We start from the raw sequence: 21,444 nt of genomic DNA, 5'->3' as shown, positions 1-21,444 counted from the left end.
AGAAAGAGGGTCTGGGACCCAACACCAAACAAGAGAATGTTGTATACTTGGCAGGAGAATGAACCAAGTAGATACAACAGAACAGTGCAAGTGTGGGACCCACACTGAAGTGTGAAAGCGTATGGGACTCTAAAAACAGAGAGGGTCTGACACCCTGCAGTGAACAAGAGACAGTTGTATATTTAGCAGGAGAGTGAACCAAATGCATACCACACAACTGTGTGAGTCTGGGACCTACACCCAAAGTCAAGAGAGAGATAGTCTGGGACCCTAATAATGGATAAGGTCTGGGACCCTGAAGTGAATAAAAGACAGTTGTATATTTTAGAGGAGAATAAACCAAATGCATACAACACACCTGTGCAAGTCCGGGACCCACAACCAAAACTGAGAGGTTCTGCACCCTGAAACAAATGAAGTGAATAAAAGAGAGTTACATACTTGGCAGGAGAGTGAAGCAAGTGGTTGCAGCACAGCGTTGCAATGCTGAGACCCAAACCGAAGAGAAAAAGGGTCTGGGACCCAAATAAAAGAGAGGGTCTGGGACCCTGAAATGAACAAGAGGCAATTATACATTTGAGAGATGATCTGGGGTCCTAAAGCAAATGAGAAAGAGTTGCATACTTGGTAAGAAGTGAGCCAAGTGAGCACAAACCACCATTGCAAGTCTGGGACTCACACCCATATGTGAAATCAAAGTTTAAAGCCAGAAGGGCTGGGACGCCAAGAGAGAAGAAGATATAACCCAAGAGAAGACACGTGCTTAACAAGAAAACCAAAGAAGCTGTATAAAGTATTGTGAGTCTGGGACCCGCACCCACATGAGAGATTGAGGATCCTGTTTAAGAGAGGATCAAGAAAGACTGAAAATAAATGAATCCTAATCCTGACAGTGGAACATGCCAAGCTGAAAAGTCTTCATCAAAAGTGGTCTATGGAAAAGGAGCACAAAGCCTAGCTTTGGGATCCTTCGCTTGGTAGCAGGGCATACCAAGTTGGTAACCGACAGCAACTGGGAAAACAGATAACAGATAACAGTTCCCTGTAAACTGTTCAGAGACTTCATGCAAGATCAAGTCCAGGGGAAAGGAGCCCAACCCTAGCCTACAAGTCTTGTGATTTTACGATTGTTTTATATCACTTTTTTCTACCAGCAAACCTTGGAACTTATTTGTTGTTTGAAAACACTTGTTTTCCTTTGAGAAGAGAACATCCTTGCACAGTTATATTAGTTTATTAGAGTTAGGTACAGAGGTAGGTTCTTGGGACACTACAGGGACAGACCTTTTAGTTTCTGACTTCCTGACAATCTCATTAGTTTTCTTTGAGGCAGGGACCCCTCTTAGCCTTGGGGGTAAAGAGCCATTTCCAACCCACTTATTATTAATAAAAGTCTTTACCCAAAATAATACAAGAACTGTGTGCAAGCCTTACTCCTGCACCCTTACAGAGCAGCAATGAAAATGTGTGGCTATGTTTGCAATTCTGTGAAGGCACGGGCAGCAAGTCAAACCATTCAGGCAAAACATAACTTGCCATGTCATCAACTTGTGTAAAATGTGCCACTTGTTACATCCTCCAAAGAGAGTTAGAGGAAGTAAAGGCAGTGCAGGAGAACACTGTGTGGCATGTCGTGGCAGATCAGGGTCTGCTAAATTCATCACAGCGGCTCATGTTTGAACACCTAACACTCATTCCGAGTCTTTTTGAAGAAGCCACCAGTTCCATTTTTACGGTGAATGCCACACCAAGCGAAGTGATAGCAATATACCTGGTAAGGCAACAGGTTGAACCCCACCGCAGTCCCTTTCAAAAGCAAAGGGAATGTGTCTGAAACACCCCTTCCAGACCAAATTGTTCAGCCGCTTGCAAGTGATTTAGCAAAGTGCTGGACAAACCACTGAAAGCTGGCAAACCTACACGACCCTCAGGTTGCAATGACATAGTTAACAAAGTGTGTGAAAGATTTGTCATATAAAAACATTCTTTTGTACCTGGGCCAGAGGACATGGCACGTTTGGCTGAGTATTGTGACGATGATCCCACAAGTAGCCAACCCACGCTACCTACCATCCAGCATCACCCTGCGACAAATAGGAGTACCAGCTTAGATACCACACACATTTTTGAAAGTTCTTTTCAACAGACGCAACAAATAGTACCTGTTGAGAAATCATTTTGAGAAAAGCTACTCATTGCCCAATAGGACGACGCTATGGTTGTGTCAAGCGAGCACTCTATTTAGTAAGCTGTTGACAGCTATCTTGGGGAAGGTGTCACACCAATGTGCCACTGATTTATTCATGCACTGAAGAGAAAAGACTTAGCCCCTCCAGATTAGCATGTAAGATACTGAGCTGCCCAAGGACCAGTTTGTACTGGGAGGGATTTTTTAGCACAGCTGGAATATCCTGTCTGAAACGCGTACTCGACTCAGTGCCGAAAACGTTCCCTACATTTCTTTCATGAAAAGCAACTTCAATTACATAAATGGGTGACAGGACTCAGAGAATGACAAAGCAGGTGCATGAATGTGCACCCTGCCTATATTTCCATTTGAGGATGATCATTACTAGACATTTCAAGGAAGCTTGAGAGAGGTCCACCAAACACACCACAAGCATGCAGACTTGGCCTTGCGGTAAATGGCCTGGAATGTATCATAGACCAGCTTTTCTAGAGCCAGGCCCATTTTTGGCAATTCTGCAAGAGATTAACAGGATATTTTTTGAAAGAGCATCTGTTGATCAAAATCATTTTAATAGGTCATGTCATCAGTGATGTCATCAATGACATTTGTGATGTCATCTTCAATATCCTGTGTGTTAGTCTTAGCAGTGCACGGCGGTAGCGCAAGTTATGGTTGCTTAGCTGACCATAACTTGTGAATTTCTGAAGGTTTTCGGTTTTACTTGTAACCATAACGTCCCTTTAACAATGTTTTTTCATTGAATTTCATAGGTTTTTACTAATGCAACTTAACCATAATGTCCCTTTAACAATGTTTTTTGTCAGTGAATTTCATTGGTTTCTAGAAGGATACCCTTAATGTATAAAGAAGAACTGTCAACATTGTGCAACTGCTGGCACCATGTAAATGCGGACAGCAGTCGTGGACTTTGCGTCTGTTTGCGGAGATCATGTGGCATCCAACCTGCTGAGGAAGGCAGTTGCTCTCTTACATAGTGGTACCAATCACCAGAACTGTGCTGCATTACTAAATGTGTCGCATTACCAATATTAGTAAATTGATCTAGCCCACCCCAGCAGAGTGCGTTAGACCACCACCACTAGCAATATTGTGTTTAGTATACAACATTCAGCAGCAGACACCTGCAGCACTATGTTTATGACTGGAATATACAAAGCCCTGCTACAAGCTGTATTAACCCTCCCTCTCAATGTCTAGCACCCTATGCCTACACACCAGACCTGCTCCTAACTCCACTCCTACAGCTAATCTCTCAGCTCTCAGGAGGCTACACTGACACTACTAGTACACTATAACCAGAAACAAATCCAACTGTGATCACCTGATGCCTGCACTCAGGGTCTATATAAAATCAACATACCATGTAGCACAACTGTCAGAAACAACAGACTCCGATCCAGGCTACTTAGATTATTCAAAACTCTAGCAAGATCAACGACTTCTACTAATGCCAGGGAAAAATGGCCACCACCTAAACTACCTAACACAAAGGTAAACCGCACTAGCCCTCTCATCCCACGGGCACCAGTGAAGGAGAACCACCAGCAGAATAAACCCCTTACTGTGGCACTTGAAACAATCACCTCAACCCCACAAAAACGAGTAACAAGCAACAACACTCCGCACCTCAAGGGAGCACTAATAAATGCTCGTTCTCTAGTGGCGCACGCCTTACAGATAGCTGACCTTATATAGCTTGAAAAGATTGACTTCCTAGCTATCACCGAATTTTGGTTGCATGCCGCAGCCAGCCCTGCCCTTATGCTCACAGTCCCCAGCAATTATTCTATACTTAGAGCAGACAGAACTGAGGCTCGTGGAGGAGGTATAGCCCTTATTGCCAAATCCTCCCTTTCCATGAGACTAGTCCAGTTACCTGTTGTCAAATCATGCAAAGCCCTGACTGTTAAATTACATACAGCCGGCTCCCAAACACTAACTATTAACCTGTTATATAGACCCCCAGACCCTTTCAGGTCTTTTGACGAAGACTTAACTACCATTCTATCTGAGAATCTAAAAAACATACAAGTACTCTTGCTAGGGGACTTTAACCTGGGATTTAGAGACCCAAATGACCAGCAAGCAACTATAGTTGCTGGCACCCTTAACGAACTCGGCTTCATTCAAAGAGCTTCACTCCCCACCCATAACAAAAGAAGAACTTTTGACTGGGTGGCCGACTATAATTGCAATGCGTCCATCATGTCCATCATCCCTCAGTTTTGGACAGCTCACCACCTCATAGTATTCTCACTAGTAACTAAAACAATTACTATGAAAAATAACACCTCAGCACCCCCTAGAGTGACCAGGAATAAAAAGAACATTACTGCTGACAAAATACTTCCTCTAATACTCCCAAAACTTAATTCTTTACCAGACCCTACTGATCCTACCATCCTAGTCAATTAATACAACAAAAGAATGACCAAAGCTTTAGACTCCATTGCACCTCTAAAAATGAGAAAAAGCAAACCCAAATTGCACCTGAATACTTGGTTCACACCCCACATTAAAAATCTGAGGAAAGAAAAAATAATCTGTGAATCTGCATGGAGACAACTACCCTCCAACGACAATAAATCTGCCCTTAGTAATGCTTCTTCCCAGTACAAGAAAGAAATACTTCTTGCCAAACAAGATAACTTTAATCAAAGAACCATGCAGGCTAATTCAAGCATAAAAGAACTTTCCGTTATTCTAAAGGAACTCGAATCACCTATCCCTGTGCCAGACAACTGCACAAAGGATATAAATTGGTGTGCCAAGATACAAGAAGCTCTTTCCAACAAAGTAGCAACTCTCCAGGACATGATTGCTAAAACAAAAAGCCAACATCCCTAAAGTGCCCCTCCAACCGAGTTCTACTACTCTTCCACATAAATCTACACACCATTTCAAGTTCTCTAAAGTCTCAATCCTTGGGGTGGAGAAAGTTACCCACACTCTCAAACCTTCTAAATGCCAGGGCGACAACTGTCCAACCCAAATCATCAAAGTCGCAGCCAGAGACCTATCATATCAAAGCTTATCAACGCTTCTTTCTCCTCTGGCACCATACTCAATAACCTGAAGGAGTCTTGGGTACTCCCTCTCCTTAAAAACAATCACTTGACCCATCCATACCTACTAACTATAGACCAATTACCAAAGTACCTTTCCTGCTCAAAATACTAGACAGGGTAGCATACCTCCAAATACAGAAGTATTTAGAACAGAACCAACTACTAGGAGTATGTCAATCAGTCTTTAGGCCCCAACACAGGACCAAAACAGCCCTGATAGACCTGAACGCACTTAAAGACAGTGGCAAAACTGCATTGCTACTCTTACTTGATCTCTCGGCTGCGTTCGATTTGCTAGACCATAAAGTCCTCTGTAACCACTTGAACTCAGACGCACACTTCTCGTATGTGGCCATAGGTTGGATAAAATCTTTCCTAAGTAATAGGACCATGTGAGTCTTCTCATCATCTGCATCCGACAATCCTATCCCCATCACTTGCGGAGTACCTCAGGGCTCATGCGTCTCAACTACATTGTACAACATATTCACTAAGCCCCTCCTTGATGATCTAGACGATCTTGGTATCACCTACACGAACTGCGCAGGTGATACCCAGATCCTCATTCCCCTTTCAGGAGATTACCATAAGGATTTGGCCTTGGTGAACAGAGTGTAACTCATCATCGAGGCTTGGATGGCTGCCCATGGTCTATGCCTGAATGATGACAAAACTGAGCTCATCATCCTTGGCACCACCACAAACCTCAATAAATTGGGACACAAATACTCCACCTTTGACATTGATGGCAACACCATTAAAGTAGCCAAAGAGGTTAAGACATTAGGATTCTACTTAGATGCCACCCTCACCTTTAGCAAACAGGTAAATTCCATGGCTTCTGCTACCGCTTATATCTGTAAGTTAATTAGAGCTGCTAAGCCTTTCTTAAGCACGAGCAGTTGCACCACCCTGGCTAGAGCCCTAATTATATCTAAACTGGACTACTGCAACTCACTATACACACGGGCTAACAAATACATCACCAATAAAATTCAGATTCTTCATAATAACGCCCTTAGAGTAGCGCTAGGGATCTCCAAAACAGAATATATCTGAGTTAAGGAGAAAGGACAACTTGCTCACCACCAATGACAAAACCGCCTCCCTAATCCACAAGTGTCTTAACACCGCTGCCCCACGATATCTCACAGAAAGATTCAGTAGAAACCTATCCAGTCAGCCTACCAGAATGTCCAACTCAAACTTTCTGATGGTTCCAAGGTTTAAACTCACCAAAGCGGGAGGGTGCAGCTTCCCAGTTAAAGCAGCTCAGCTCTGGAACTCCCTACCCCCTCATTTGAGGGCAAACCAAACTTACTTGCACTTTAGACACATCATCATCAACTGGATTAAAGAAAAGGACTGCTAAAGCTATTCACCAGCTCACCCCTGCATTGTTTATAGCTCTGCTTGTATTGTATATATTATTGTTGCTAGCCTGGGCTAGTCTACCTGTAAATAATTTCTAGGGTATTTTTCACTTATGTCTGTATTAAATATGCCTCATGTACATCTGTACATCGTTACCACATATTCTTTTTCTGTATTTACTTGTACAGCTCTGTGGCCTAAGCTGATAATTGTCTTGTTCCCCTGCGCCTTGATACCCTCAGGTCTGGCGCACGTTATAAATAATAAAACACACAAACAAACAAAAGCAAAGAACATAGACAAACAGCACCATGTGCAAGAATTGCCAGGGAAAATAGAGTAGGTTTGCAAATTGTGTACTTATGAAGCAAACAGGACAAAGGCATAGGGACGTGCACCATAACGGAATGCATCATCAACAGACGTGACGTCTGCCTTCACCAATCTTACTGCACTGCTACTGTAAAGGGGAACAAAGAACGAACGGCCAGAGTAACGACTGGAAAGTGCTAAAACCTGAACGTCACTACAATGTAGTAAGGTCCCCACACTTTGTCTAATAATTGCACAGGTGCTGCAGTATGCAATAGTACAGAAGCATAATGTGTCTTTTTGTAATGCAGCAATGGCAAGCACCTTAGAGTGGCAGGAAGAAAATGTCCCTCCTGACGCAATGACTTTCTATAGTAACAGCATTGGTACGCACAGTGCTGTGAACCGTAAATTATGTAATATATATTGCTTCATGTACACCAAACACATTCTCTTTTTGGTAAGAGAACATATTGGAAAGGAAAGCAAGAACGTACACGCGGCAACCCTTCCACAGCAGCATACGGGCATAAGAAAGGAAAGAAACTCTGTGCTTAGGGAAATGGACTGCATGCTAGTCAAAGTGGAGAAATTGGTGACAAATTGTGGCGCTTTAAAGGTTGCGTACAAGGAAATATTTTGGACAAAATGAAACAGCACTGGCACAACTACACGTGTACTCCTTCCCCATATCGGAGCCCGCCATTCCCTCATGGGAGACTTTATGGTAATACATCAATCTCTTCATCCCCTCACAACTAAGTTGTGCAAATCCCCATTTCCCCACAATAAGTATCCACTTCTGCTACCCCTTTCCTTTCTAAACGTGGTGTATACATCTGTACATGTAAATGGTAATAATGAGAATGTTGCTGAGTGTTTGTGTGGTATTCTTTTTTACCTGAAATGGGGTTCTGACACAGCGGCACACAGTCCCCATTGCAATGACCACAATTAAGAAAAAGGTTAGTGTCCTACAGACACCGCAGCTGTCCGGCCTATCAACAATGACAATGGAGGCATCCGTATGCCGCCAGCAGGCTCTGCATGTCTGCATGTTGTCCATCACCTATCAATGCGTGTGGGAGCAGACGTTTGTGCGTAGTGCAAGTACCCGCATGTGTATCTGTTCCTATGTGTCCTGGAAACATCGCCACTGTGCAGTATATGCAAAGGAATGTTAATTAGGTTGGGGCATCCACCCACGCCCTACAGGTAGCTATACACATAAACATCCCACCTGCTGTACCCTATAAATAGCCAGTGTCACCCAAAATGGTCGGTGCACGTGTGGCACCCTTTTAGTCAGTAGAGAAGATGCAACGGTGTGCATAGGACACCCATGCATGTGCGCACAATGCATTTCACCCAAAACACATCCAGCGGACAGCTGTCCCAAAGGAAAACATTGGTGATGTCACCATGTGACCGAATGCACTAAGCTTGGGCCCTTATTTCAGGGACAGGAGCCAGGCACTCGAACACAGGCAAAGTGCAGGGTTGAGCAATGTACGGAGTGTTTTTCAGAAAGTACACGGTTACAAATACTTCACAATGTGCCGTAGCACATGTATGTATGTTTTGGAATAATGTAGGCCTGCTTTCCGGGTGGAAGTTGTCCACAGTAACCCTTAAAAAGGGCACACCGCAGAAGTGATGTGCAATCTGTTTGCAGCTTTTCATAACAGAATAGCAGCCCACATAGGTTTGCCCTGTAAATAATGGTGCACCAAATCTGTTGTGCTTCCGTGCATCTGCAACTAATAGCAACTATATCAGTCCGGCAGAGTATGCACAGTAATGGAGAACATTATGAACAGGCCTTGCTTTGACCCACACCTGCAGCTGCGATAGTCCCCATTGTCCCAATCCCATGGGTAGCTAGCAGCAAAGGGGAGTATGAGCATGTGTGTTTCCCCAAAGGATGGCGAGGGCCATCTCCCAATGAACCAGTGTCTTCTTTGCAGCACGTTGTCATTGCGTACTGTTAAAAAGTTCCACACGCTTCCACCAATGACATTGAAGAGCTCTCCATGTAATAGTATCAGTTCTGCACAACAGTCCTCTGCGTACACACCACACTCAGAAACGTTGTTGTGCAATCCCTGTGGTTCCACAGTCCCATTTCCATTTCCATGGGTGCCATCCTAAAAATCCCTCGATGTAGATTTCGTGCTGCGTGCGAGCGTGGGGGAATAACTTCCACCAGGGTAGGAGGAGTTCATTGTAAGGGGCAGTTCTGAAAAGAGCTTTATTTTTTAGATGCCTCTACCGAAACAACTTTTTTCACTTTTAATTTGCTTTTTTGTGTTTTCTTGTGTGGACATTGTTACAGTAAACTCTTCACCGCATCTTGTAGACTGGCAAACAAAACAGCATTACCAATGGGCAACAAAGACATGCCATTTGAATAGAAAAAAGCTGCATTTCCACAAATAATGAGGTCATTTTTGCAGAAGAACATCCCAGCAGCGGACACAAAAGTATACATGCTTCTGCTGATGAGACCCCTTCCTGCCTCTGCCTCGGAACAACTTCCAGAAGCAATGTCCCATACTCTTCATAGTGTTATGGATGAGAAAAGCACTGTGGCAGTGGGGAAAAGGCTCTTCACCAGTTTTAGGAACCTCTTCAGTCGACTGAACAAGCCTAAACAAGACATGTAACCCATATGCATGCTGCCGTAGTGGATGACGATAACATCAGCTCTAGCAAAAGTGGCCAGGTCTTTGCAAAGTGCATCCATGTCAGCAAAACTACCCTCGTAGACACCGTTCCACAATGCAACCACTCCTTCTAATCCGAAATTGTCAGCAAAGTTTCTTTCCAGGGCATACTTGTGCATATCTAGTAGAAAGGCATCACCGATAGGCAACACAATGCGTTTCGCCATGTCAGCCAGCCTCACTACACATAGTGTAATGTACAGCAGTTTGACCGCACCTTCCTCTGAACCACACCCACAGTCCCTGATTGGATAATCCCAAAAGTCCCATGTCCATTGGCCAGCAAGGTAAGAAGCGCAGATTGTGGCATGTGCGGTGCCCAAAGTACCGCAAGGGCCGCACCCCAGTAAAGCAGGAGCAGTCCTTCTTCCCTTTCCACTACCTTCTGCCCAGCACAACCTTATTGTGTACGGGTAAATGAGTACACATGATTCCACCAATGCCATCCAGGACGTTACCATCTAACACTGTCAATTCTGCACAACACTTCATAGGTACCATTACAAATTCAGCCTGCTAGTGTGCTGTCACTGGACAGCACGTCCAGTACAAAGTTCAGTAAAAGATTGCAAGATTTGTGCATCCACATTAATCCACTTGCGCACCCATCACCACAAAAAATGGAGGAACAGAAACTTTTTCTGCACTATGTGTATGACTGTGTTATAAGTGCCTATGCGCATGGTATCTGCCACTGAGCGGCCATTACATTCTTTAAAAGCATACCGTTTTTTCCCCATCCCCTACCATGAAGTGGCACTTCAGTGATATGTGCTTGCAACATTCTCATTTACCCATATCATACATTGTAATATCGAAACACGAATTATCTTCTTTCCTTCCCACAATGCTACAAAATGTTTTCCCCATGAACCCACCTACTACATAAATCGTACAAACAATGCCACCAATAGCAGCATTGAATGCATCGTACCAAACAAAAAGAACGTTCCAAAAGATCACTGTCTGCACAGATGTACTTCTGTCTACGCTGCATTATTGCAACAGGCTCTTTTTAAATCTGCGCCATTCTACTCTCCGCCCTCTGGAACGCATCCAGAAGAGGAGTGCGTGACTTGGGATGGTATCTCTCCTGCACTGAAATGTCTCCAATGGCTCCCAGTAGCTGTGACAAATAAAGTGAGAAGACTCTGCATTATGAAGAAGGCTGTCTGGGTCCTGGGACCTCAATACCTTCAACTCTAACTCCCTATATATATGCGTGCGCGACCTCTTCCCTCATCCGCCTCAAACTCCCTCAGGGTCAGGTGCTTCTGCAAAAAACCAGTTGGTGGTAGATGCGTTTCTTCACCTGGATCCTCCCCCTTGCATCAGCCTCCCTGCCTCCCTGACACTTCAGGGGAACCATTGCCGGTTCCGGAAGCACTTCAAAGCCTTTCTCTTAGCATCTGCTCTTTCTGCTCCTCCCCCCATAACTTCCCCCCCCCTGCACAAAACCTCACCCAACTTGGAAAAACGAATTCAGAGTGGGCCATATACTTTTTTGCACAGTGGTCTTTCTATGAGTTTAGCAACTTAACCATAGCTACACGGCCGCTACCGCTATATTTTGTTTTATTTTTTGCTGTTTTATACAGGAAGCAGACAAAAGGATCCCCTTTAAAATTATGGGCCTCATTATGAGGTCGGCGGTAAGGGGTTAACGGCGCCGGTAAAGGTGCCGGAGCCATTAACCCCTTACCGCCCTAATACGAGGTCTGATTGCGGGACCCGCTAAGGATGCCTGGTTTTACCAAGCGTTCTTAGCGGGTCCCGCGTGCAGCCCAGCATGCTAACAATGGGCCCCTCATTAACTGGCCTGTTGTTAGCATACTCCCCATTGAGCCCTATAGGGGCTCAATGGGAATGGGGATGGTCTGGGTCCGGGTTCCCTGAATGGGGAAATACCAGGTCCTCCAAGATATACATGCTTCTGCTGATGAGACCCCTTCCTGCCTCTGCCTCGGAACAACTTCCAGAAGCAATGTCCCATACTCTTCATGGTGTTATGGATGAGAAAAGCACTGTGGCAGTGGGGAAAAGGCTCTTCACCAGTTTTAGGAACCTCTTCAGTCGACTGAACAAGCCTAAACAAGACATGTAACCCATATGCATGCTGCCGTAGTGGATGACGATAACATCAGCTCTAGCAAAAGTGGCCAGGTCTTTGCAAAGTGCATCCATGTCAGCAAAACTACCCTCGTAGACACCGTTCCACAATGCAACCACTCCTTCTAATCCGAAATTGTCAGCAAAGTTTCTTTCCAGGGCATACTTGTGCATATCTAGTAGAAAGGCATCACCGATAGGCAACACAATGCGTTTCGCCATGTCAGCCAGCCTCACTACACATAGTGTAATGTACAGCAGTTTGACCGCACCTTCCTCTGAACCACACCCACAGTCCCTGATTGGATAATCCCAAAAGTCCCATGTCCATTGGCCAGCAAGGTAAGAAGCGCAGATTGTGGCATGTGCGGTGCCCAAAGTACCGCAAGGGCCGCACCCCAGTAAAGCAGGAGCAGTCCTTCTTCCCTTTCCACTACCTTCTGCCCAGCACAACCTTATTGTGTACGGGTAAATGAGTACACATGATTCCACCAATGCCATCCAGGACGTTACCATCTAACACTGTCAATTCTGCACAACACTTCATAGGTACCATTACAAATTCAGCCTGCTAGTGTGCTGTCACTGGACAGCACGTCCAGTACAAAGTTCAGTAAAAGATTGCAAGATTTGTGCATCCACATTAATCCACTTGCGCACCCATCACCACAAAAAATGGAGGAACAGAAACTTTTTCTGCACTATGTGTATGACTGTGTTATAAGTGCCTATGCGCATGGTATCTGCCACTGAGCGGCCATTACATTCTTTAAAAGCATACCGTTTTTTCCCCATCCCCTACCATGAAGTGGCACTTCAGTGATATGTGCTTGCAACATTCTCATTTACCCATATCATACATTGTAATATCGAAACACGAATTATCTTCTTTCCTTCCCACAATGCTACAAAATGTTTTCCCCATGAACCCACCTACTACATAAATCGTACAAACAATGCCACCAATAGCAGCATTGAATGCATCGTACCAAACAAAAAGAACGTTCCAAAAGATCACTGTCTGCACAGATGTACTTCTGTCTACGCTGCATTATTGCAACAGGCTCTTTTTAAATCTGCGCCATTCTACTCTCCGCCCTCTGGAACGCATCCAGAAGAGGAGTGCGTGACTTGGGATGGTATCTCTCCTGCACTGAAATGTCTCCAATGGCTCCCAGTAGCTGTGACAAATAAAGTGAGAAGACTCTGCATTATGAAGAAGGCTGTCTGGGCCCTGGGACCTCAATACCTTCAACTCTAACTCCCTATATATATGCGTGCGCGACCTCTTCCCTCATCCGCCTCAAACTCCCTCAGGGTCAGGTGCTTCTGCAAAAAACCAGTTGGTGGTAGATGCGTTTCTTCACCTGGATCCTCCCCCTTGCATCAGCCTCCCTGCCTCCCTGACACTTCAGGGGAACCATTGCCGGTTCCGGAAGCACTTCAAAGCCTTTCTCTTAGCATCTGCTCTTTCTGCTCCTCCCCCCATAACTTTCCCCCCCTGCACAAAACCTCACCCAACTTGGAAAAACGAATTCAGAGTGGGCCATATACTTTTTTGCACAGTGGTCTTTCTATGAGTTTAGCAACTTAACCATAACTACACGGCCGCTACCGCTATATTTTGTTTTATTTTTTGCTGTTTTATACAGGAAGCAGACAAAAGGATCCCCTTTAAAATTATGGGCCTCATTATGAGGTCGGCGGTAAGGGGTTAACGGCGCCGGTAAAGGTGCCGGAGCCATTAACCCCTTACCGCCCTAATACGAGGTCTGATTGCGGGACCCGCTAAGGATGCCTGGTTTTACCAAGCGTTCTTAGCGGGTCCCGCGTGCAGCCCAGCATGCTAACAATGGGCCCCTCATTAACTGGCCTGTTGTTAGCATACTCCCCATTGAGCCCTTTAGGGGCTCAATGGGAATGGGGATGGTCTGGGTCCGGGTTCCCTGAATGGGGAAATACCAGGTCCTCCAAGATCGGAATGGCCTGGTATTTCCCCATTCAGGGACCACGGACCCGGACCCGAGTTTGGAGGCAGCCATGCCCTTCTTACGGGCATGGCTGCCTCCAAACTCGTAATGAGGCCCTATGTGTTCTCTGGTACACATGAAAACCAACCATTCCTTTCAATGGGCATCATTAGGAGTGTTGCGGTAAGGCAACAACAGCGCCGGTAGTGCTTCCGGCGCCGTTGTTACTTCGCCGCAACATTCCAAGTTTGCTCGCTCGTGCCGCTCTGGATGTCTGGTCAGACCAGGCGTCCAGAGTGGCACCTGCGAGCAGACCAGGATGGTAGCAGTGCTACCGCTGCTACTATCCTCCCCATTCCCATTGAACCCTATGGGGGCTCAAATGGGAATGGGGACATAACCGCGTCCGGGTCCAGGACCCGCAAATGGGAATTACCCGGCCCTCCAAGTTCGGCGTGGCCCGGTAAATCCCCTTTTGCGGGACCTATAACCGACCCGAGTTTGGGGGTAGTCATGCCCTTGTTAAGGGCATGGCTACCTCCAAACTCGCAATGAGGCCCAATGTCTTTCTCTGCCTGCGTTCTGTAAATGCTTGCAAGATAGCTCAGCGAGTTAGGCGATCATCTGAACACTTTGGGGCTGATTCATGGAATTTGTGCGCTGACAAAACAGGGATTTGTGCACCATTCTGCCCGCAAATACCCATTTGTTAAACAGGGATTTGCAGGCAGAATGGCGCACAATTCCCATTTTTTCGGCGCACAAATTCCATGAATCAGCCCCTTAGTGTTTAACCTGCACTACACATGTTTGAGTCCTGGTGGGGCCACTTCAGACTTTTATTCTTCTGGGGTCGCTACATTGATTAATATTACACAGAAATAACTCCTATTGTTGGAGTAGTAGGAAGCAGGAACAATCCAGCACAAATTACAATACTGAAACATGACATTATTATTGTGTACATGCAGTATTTTTTTTTTTAAATCCTCATGAGTGTAAAATAAGAGACTGTCCTCCGACTGCGTTTATTGGGACAGAAAGGCAGCAGTGAGATATATCCACTGTTTAATTTAACTCACTTTTTACTCTTTCAACGTTTTTCATTATCCTCGAACAAAATCAGGGACAGGTAATTCCTACTTTAAAAAAAAAGCCACTATACAAGCCTCGGGTTTGTACAGGAGTAGCTTGGAAAGCCCTTGTGAAAAGCACTCCCTCCCTCCATTAATTCTAGACTTCACCACTTCCCAGCACCCTCTGATCTGTGGGCGGCAAAACGCTCTGTGCATGAAAAAGCGATACAACTAGACTCCCATGTTCAGTGGGTGCTCTAGTGCTTCCCTTAATTGGATATGGTTGGCCAATGTGGCGACAGCTCGCGTGTCTCCTCCGCCGCGCTCCGCGGTAAGTCTTCGATGCCGGCGGGACGTGCATTGAAAATCCAATCATTACTGCTGCGCGCGGAGGTCTAGAAATGATCATTAGCTGCAAGAGGCAAGTCTGCGTGTGCATGATCTTCTCTTCCTGTGCATTGTCTCAATTTCCGGCTCCCCATTCCCGCCATCGTTAGTGCTCCATCAAGGACCTGCCTGTTGAGAAGGAAGATCAGAGGGAAAGGTGATGTGATGACGGAACACGCAAGGGATGTGTGAAACATTTCCGAGATAAGGGCCAAATGCATTATGTTGACAAGGCAAACATCTGCTCACATCTGGACCCAAGTGTATGGTCTAGATGTCTGGGATCAATCAAATTAGGCAGCCGCGATCCGATGGTCCCACCAAAGGATTGCTCAGCAAACATGATATGTCCTTTTCACAGATAAGGCGGGTGGCAACATTCTTTGGGGAATGCATACTGCGTTTTCTTCTGGCCAGTGGGATGTTTGAAAACAGCGACAATGCTTGCCACACTAATTTTAATGAACATACGGTGAGTACGGTGAGTACGTAACCAAGGACAGACATGGAATCTGTGACATTTCATGCATACACTTTCACTTAATTAACCATCAAAGTTTAGACTGCTGTTTTTTTCACTATCCAGATGCCATAGCATGCAAGAACAGTGCAGAGAGGAACCTGGTCACCTGATGAAGGTCTAAATTGACCGAAACATGTAGTGCCAACAATGCCCCGTTGCCAAAATCGAAAATTGATTGAAACTTGAAAAACATGTGCAAAATGCATTAAAAACGGCAATGCATGTGATTGAAAAGCACAGCTGCCTAAGCTGTGATGGTTAAATAAGCATCAACTCGCCCTTCATCTCAATGGTCACAGTGCAATTTACTCTCCAGCATTCCCATATGTATGCTTGCTGTTTCTAACTGGATGAGTAACAACTATCTGAAACTTAACTCTGATAAAAGCAGAGTTTCGGAGGCAATAACCACTCCCATTGGGCTCCCAGCTTTTGGCCACATTCTCAGCCCCCTTGATCACCCCCAGTCACTATAGTTGAAAACATAGGTGTAAAGTGTAATTCTCAACTCACACTCCTCCCCCAGATTAACCACATTGCCTCCTCTTGTTTTTTACAACTTTACACTCTCTGTCAGTTCCTCCCTTTTCTCTCTATTTCGGCTGAAATAACTGCAGCCACAGCTCCGGCACAGTCTCACTCAGACTAAAGTAGCTCTCTCTCTGTCTTGGGCTTCCTTCCTGCTGCCTAAATCGTCTTCAGCTCGTTCAGAATGCTGCTTGACTCATTTCAGCCTTCATAAATAGGAACATGTCTCTCCCTCCTTAAACTTCACTGGCTGCCCATCAAATAAATAGTTCTCTTTAAGCCGCTCTCCAATTTCAACCAATTTTCAATTTTGGCAACAGGGAACTGTTGCTGCAGCATGGTTTGGTCAACACAGACCATCATCAAGGTCATCTATGCACACAGTCATTTATTCCTCATCGAACAGTTTTCTCACACAACCCCCCTCTTCCCTTACGTGCCTTGTGAAGGCTTAGTGCCAAGAAACCACCACAATGCTTTATGTGAAGCTGTACAAGTCCCCATAACATAACATAACATAACATTACATGAGTACTGTATCCACGGAAGGCCACGGATTACGATCTGCTCAGCTCCCCTTGTCAAACACTGTGCTGATGTGGTAGCCCCAGTCATCAATGCCTTTATCAATGACTCCTTCGCCAACAGTACCATACTAGCCAGCCTCATAGAAGCCTGGGTCCTCTCCCTCCTGAAAAAAAAGCTCACTTGACCCGTCCACCCAGCTAACTACAGGTCAATTGCAACAGGGTCCTTCCTACTCAAATTCTTGACTGTGCAGCCTACCTGCAGGTTCAACAATTCTAGGAAGACAATAAAATTCTAGGGATGCGCCAATCCGGATTCCGCCCAGGACATGGTACGTTATCTGCTCTCCTAGACCTCACGAACCAGCCTGACGAGATCAGGGACAAAGGGAACTGTGCCCTGCTCCTTCCCCTAGATCTATCTGCAGCCTTCAAGCTAGTGAACCATAAAATCCTATGTCAACACCTCACCACTCACCAATCACGGCAACTTCTACCTACAGGCTGTTGCCTGGAATGTGTCATTTCTGGAAGGCAGTATCATGAGAGTCTTCTCAGACACGGCCAATGCCCTACCCTCCCCCATCACCTATGGTGTCCCCGAAGTTTCATGCATTGACCCCAACCTCCACAATATCTTCACCAGGCCACTTTTCAACATCCTATACTCCCTCAGTATAGCCCTCACGAAATATGCCAATGACACTCAAATTCTGATCCCACTCTCAGGCAATTACCCACAGGACTCCATCACTCCCAACAACATCTACTCAACTATTCATGCTTGGATGGCAGCCAATCACCTTTGCCTAAAAAGCAACAAAACAGAAATCTTAATTGTCGCTGCACCCAATGCCCGCAAGTCGCTTAACATTCAATACACTTCTTTCAAGATCGACCAATGTGTGATTCCAGTCTCAACCACAGTCAAGACACTCCGAGTCTACCTTGACACCTCACTCACCCTGTCCAGACAAGTTAGTGCCATTGTCTCCTCGGCAGCCTATGCCTACCAAAGTTCTCAATGCAGCCAGACCCTTCCTCACAAAAAACAATTGTCTCACCATTGCCAGAGCCATCATTGGTTCTACATTAGACTATAGTAATGTCCTATTCACAGGTACCTCCACAGGCAATATTAAAAAATTGCAAGTCATACAAAATAACGCCCTAAGGGCAGTCCTGAATTTCCCAAAGTGGGAACACATCACCATTGGCAGAAGGGAAGCTCACTGGCTGGCCATCCAGGAACGGATCCAAACATTGTCCATTGCCCACAAATGCATCTCCAATACAGTGTCCCCTTAGCTCACATAAAGGATCACAAAAGCCCACTCCAAGAGACCCACTAGGAAACGCTACTCAGACAGACTCATCGTGCCTAAAGTGAGGAGATGTAAAGCTGGAGGCTCCAGATTCCCCTGCTGCGCCGCCAAACTTTGGCATGACCTCCCCCCAACCCTGAGAAATCCTACTGGGTTTTCCTGCAAAGCCCCTCAGAACCTAGCTCTTCTCTTAACTCCCCCACCCCCACCACAACCACCATCAAGTCAGCTATTCTCTTAAATATAACCCATTCACAAATGACTAGTTTATATGAATTCCCTATGTCTCCATGTAACCAATGTAAAATGTCCTTGTAGCTCCTGATGTGTCCTTGTTTTTACCTGACTTGTATCTGCAACAGCGCCTCAATGCATCTGGGTTGTTTGTGCGCTTTATAAATGAAATAAATAAATAAATAAATAAATAAATAAATACATACATACATACATACATACATACATAAAGATACTTTGTAATATGTAATGCTACAACATTATCAGTGGCAGTTAACTAAGAAAATAAAATTAGGCACAGCATTTGTCTAAATCAGGTGTGGACTTGAATCTTGTCCACATGGGTCCATGTAAGAGGGTGACACAAACCTGGTAAGATCCCAGGAGAATGGGTGAGAGAAAAGAGGAATTAGGTATGTGAGTGTGAGTATGTCAAGTGGCATAGCGAGTAGAGCGCTCGCTTTGACATCTGTGCAGAGCCTGCTGACGCAGGTTCGAATCCCGGCGGGGCCAAACTCAGCCTTTCATCCTTCCGAGGTCGACAAATGAGCACCACACACCGTGGGTAATAATAAGCAGCGCTCAGATACCTCAGGGTTCGTAGCGCTATATAAATGCTAAAAATTAAATTAATTATGGCCTCCTAACCAGCGAGAAGATTTTGGGTTTCCTGTATAGTGCTTAATAACATCTTTAAGCCATTTCAATGCACTATGTGGAGAGGAAATGGGAAGAAGAGTTGAAGTTTAAAACCAGGGGCAGCACTGAAAATATATATGTATTTTATATCACTCTTTTTACCTAGTGCCACCAAACTTCTTTCCCACTATATCCTTTCTAACTGCTCAAATGTCATCCCGTTCCTACTCAAAGCCTAAATTCACTCTCCACATCTTAACCACATGTCCCAGCATTTTCTCTTCCGCGTTGCCTGTGATGGCTGCATTTCTGCAGGACATATCCTTCCTACTTTGCTCTTTCTCTCCCGCCATGTTTTATGGGGGCTGCATGACTGGACTGCTTTAATGTTCACTCCAGCACCATAAGACAGGGGCTACTGGTCTTTTCTGGTCTCCACCCCTACCCCCACACTCATTTCACTGCAGCCCCACACTGAAGTAACACATGTTCTTGAACACTGACCTCCTTAATCCCCCTGTTTCTTTTAATGGGTGAATGTAGTGTGAGGACATTTGCGAATGGCTGGACAGTGGAAATGTGGCCGATCCTCCACGTTGGCCCATAGAGACCATTATCCGAATGAAGTAGCGATGCTTTCCTAGATTTCTGGATGTTTATATGCATGGGTTTGGTATTGCAGAACTGTACATCTCTATCTATGGCCCTCATTACGAGTCTACCGGTAACCCGCTGGTGCTACCAGCAGGTTACCGGCAGACTCGCCTTACCGTTCCCGCTGCCTAATGTCCTGGTAATACCGGGATATTGCGGGTGGAGGAGGAACGGTAAGTTCCCATTCCCATGGAGTCCCATAGGTCCCACGGGAATGGGAACCCGGAAGCACCAGCACCGTTAATGGTGCTGGTGCTTCAGTGAAAAATCTGCCGGTTACGGCCAGAACAAACGACAGGTCAGGCCTGCGGCTTGTTCACAGCTGCTACCGGCAGAATTGTAGTTTGCTGTTTCAGAAAAAGTGTCGGTAACTGTTGTTAACAGCACTTTTTTCCAGACCGGCAAACTTGTAATGAGGGCCTGTATGTCTTCTTACCACTACTGACCATTAAACGCACATACAGGTGAAATTAAGAACAATGTTCATTTAGGTTTCTTCACAATCTCACAATGCATTTTCTTTTTCATTTAAATTGTGAATTCATTTAAAGCTTCCCTGAACGTGTGTACCAAAACAAAAGTATCAGCTCTTCTCCAATGTGCCATTAACAGGTTATGTGAACGAGCCGCTGACACGGATCTAGGAGTGTTCCCCCACCTTGTTTTGCTGGGTGCAACTTTGCCGATTTCCTTTTTCTCGATTCGACCACTTATTTTACCCCAAAAAGAGGGAGTAGACCACCCACACCCACCTTACACCTCCAACCCCAACCCTTCTATATACCATACCCGTACTTACCATCTACAGTTTTCAGGTATAAAGTGGTAAATACAATTGGCAAAAAAAAGTCAGCAAAGTTGAATTCAGCAAAAGTGTGGTGCACCTCTTGACATATGGCCAGTTTTTTTGGGTGTTACTTATGAATAAGGTTGGCACGCCAGATCTCATGAGCTTGCATTTTTTTCCTCTATAAAGTGATATTCGTAGGAAGTGTTGTGGAGGAATGTTCAAGCATCAACACCTGCGTTCTCTAAAGACAAGATTGTTGATGGCGTGCAGACGAAACCTTTCCTCAGCTCTGTATATAATGAACACATAAGTATGTGCATAGTAGGGTTATTCTACTTACAGGTGGCAATTCCTCTCCCCCAACAATTTCCTGACTGTCGCCAGAGCTCTCATCTTGAGCAAACTAGACTACTGCAATGTTCAACTTATAGGCACCACTGTAGCCAACTTCGCTAATCTTCAACTGCTCCCGAATAAAGCGTCATGTGCTGCGATCGGCTTAAACCAATCTGACCACATCTCTGCAACCAAGCGTGAAGTTCACCGGCTTCCCATTAAAGCCTGCATTGACTTTAAAGCACTAACTATTGCTCACCGCTGCATTTAAGAAGATGCCTCTGAATGCCTTAACATCATCACCACGAAACAACACCTGTTCTCACTGCGATCAGCCTCAAGCACCACTCTATGCATACCTTGACACAGAAAGAAGATGGCAAGTGGCATCAGTTTCTGTGCCACAGCGCCCACCCTGTGGAACTCTTTACGTCCGACTATGAGAAACGAACAGTCCGACAGAACCTTCAAAAAGAACTTAACAAGCCTGGTTGTTTAACAAATCTGCCTAAATCTGTCTGTACCCCTACTTGCTGACTGTCAGTTCCAACCCTGTGATACCCCCGGCTCTGGGTGTAACATAAATGTAATCAATACTAACAAAATAAATACAATTGACCATCCAGGGTCCAGTCCACACATACCATTAACAGC

Source organism: Ambystoma mexicanum, chromosome 10 (assembly GCF_040938575.1).
Source record: "Ambystoma mexicanum isolate Mex_15411 chromosome 10, UKY_AmexF1_1, whole genome shotgun sequence".
Taxonomy (NCBI): domain Eukaryota; kingdom Metazoa; phylum Chordata; class Amphibia; order Caudata; family Ambystomatidae; genus Ambystoma; species Ambystoma mexicanum.
Note: the sequence above shows the minus strand (reverse complement) of the source record.